This window comes from Halyomorpha halys, unplaced genomic scaffold, assembly GCF_000696795.3.
Source record: "Halyomorpha halys isolate HHAL.00 unplaced genomic scaffold, Hhal_1.1 Scaffold480.1, whole genome shotgun sequence".
In the NCBI taxonomy this organism is placed as follows: domain Eukaryota; kingdom Metazoa; phylum Arthropoda; class Insecta; order Hemiptera; family Pentatomidae; genus Halyomorpha; species Halyomorpha halys.
In genome coordinates, this window is record NW_027116427.1 from 412935 (window position 1) to 415095 (window position 2161).

A 2161-nucleotide genomic window follows, 5' to 3' on the forward strand; every position below is an offset into this window, starting at 1 on the left:
TACAATATTTACAGAATCGACCTGAGGATCCCTGAGCCCACTCTATCCCCCACGTGTGAGGGGTAGAGCAGAGCTCAAGAGATCCCAGCGCATCCCTCTCGCCGCATCACTGGTAATGCACTCAACTTGAGTGGAGAATCTGACCATTGCCAGAACTCCAATTGTATTTTACTTACAGAAAAAATTATTTTTATTTTAATGATGTAAAAATTAGGATTTATATTTTCACACCTGAAAAGATGGAAAAAAAAAAAAAAGGCATTCAAATGAACTCAGCACGCTCAATAACATAGGAATGCTTTATGCAAAAAACGGCAGTTTCCCACCACTATACTAGGCAAGTCAAAACGTTGGTAGAAAATAAATAAATGGTTATCTATTTTTTTTTCTTCCTTCTTGACATTAGCCCTGACACCTTAAAAAAAAAAATAAATAAATAAAAAATATTTCATATTTAGGAATTAAAAGAAAAAATTGCTAGGTTTTTATTTTATTTTTTTGTGATGGGAGGAATAATTTCGCCACGTGTCCAAAAAATACACTAACCCTTTCTTCACAATTTTTCTAGAAGAGGTTTATCTTATCACTAATCAGATAACCGGAACAAGGAAGCGGTGTACTGTGATATGTGAATTGGAATGCTCCTGTTCCCCTGGGATTATGGGTAATGTGCACTAGAGAAAGCTTTCTTGCTGAGTGTGGAATAGAATATCGTTGCATAAGGTGAGATACCTTGTAAGATGGCATCAAGAGATAGAATGGAAACAAATTAAAAAAAAAAAAAAGTCAAGAAAACTATACTAGTGGAAAATTCCTTTTTAAAAAATAAAATAATTTTTTTTTTGCTTATTTATGAGGTATCACACTGCTTAAGCGACGATATAGAGAGGCTGCTTCAAAATGAAAATATATAATATATTACTCACAGACGAATTGTAGTTAGGTCTGGGCGGCAAACATACCTGGAACAGAAATCGATATCACTATTAGAGACATTACAAAAAAAAAAAAAAAATTATGTAAATAGTAACAGGATGCATCATTATTATTATCCTTATAGAATAGAATTATAATGACTGTCGAAGAAGAATCCTTTTCTCCTGTCAATTCTATAAATGCTCATAATAATATCCTGAGAACAAAAACTATAAGAAAGAAGAGAAGCCTTCGACAGCCTAACGATCCCAACCCAAATTACAAGGCAAAACGAACCCCGGGTATCGTGAACGCTCACTCCAGCCCGACTGGAGCCTCCGCAGAGAACACGCAACCAACTCAAAGTCGTGCCTACTGTATATTCCCTCCGGCAGAACTATAATAAAACTTCCGAAATGATATCTGCAACAACTGCCTTCTGCGTTATAACCATTAATACTCAAGTTCTCTATCTTATTACCGGAAGAGAAAGGACTGCCTTTGTCGCCTTGCTTCTCAAGCTTTCTTCCTTAATGTTAAGAGTGATTATAAAGTTAGCTAACAAGTTTTACAAGAGCAGCTTTGGGGAAACTAGAACAGGCATTTGAGTAGTTATAGAACAAAATTTTTTTTTCGTAACCTTCATTGAGAATAATATAATAGTGCATACATATATAATACATAAAATGCATTATATAAATTTAGAGATTCTTCTCCCTATGCTACCTTGCAGCATTATAAGGAGTTGACTAGTCCAGTTAAGGTGGTATAGTCTAGCTATAGCCTATAGAATGAAACTAACACCGCAGAGTAGTTTAAGATATATTTTATATTTTAAGGAAGATACATTGACATTAGACAAACGACTTACATGGACTCCCCACATAAAAATAACAAAACAAAAGCTAAATTTCCGACTTTTATTATTATTTTATCTTTTAAATAAACGATCAAAATTACCACTTTCAGAAAAACTAAAGATTTATACTTACCTTCTCAGACCAATTTGGACTTACGGTGCACAAATTTATGGATATGCCAAAAAAACTAACTTACTGAAACTGCAACAGTTTCAATCAAAATTTCTAAGACTGATCAGTAGTGCTCCCCCCTACATCAGTAACAAGGACTTACACAAAGACTTACGAACTGCCTACGTACAAACAACCATTAAATCATTATATAAACTGTTTCACGACGCACTTCCAACACACACTAACCCTCTAATTCAAGGACTATCAACACT

The 2161-nt window shown here is 34.4% G+C and overlaps 1 protein-coding gene across 18 annotated transcripts in view; it reads right to left on the bottom strand.

The window, feature by feature from the left end:
* hts (adducin 1-like protein hts) overlaps positions 1–2161 on the bottom strand; it is a 224525-nt gene that overhangs the window by 92123 nt on the left and 130241 nt on the right. For 2 of the 18 annotated variants that reach the window (XM_014424831.2, XM_014424832.3), the window contains exon 3: positions 927–962. The exons of the other annotated variants lie outside the window; for them this stretch is intronic. The gene's annotated coding sequence lies outside the window, so the exon portion shown is untranslated. The remainder of the gene's footprint in view (positions 1–926; positions 963–2161) is intronic. 18 annotated transcript variants of the gene reach the window in all.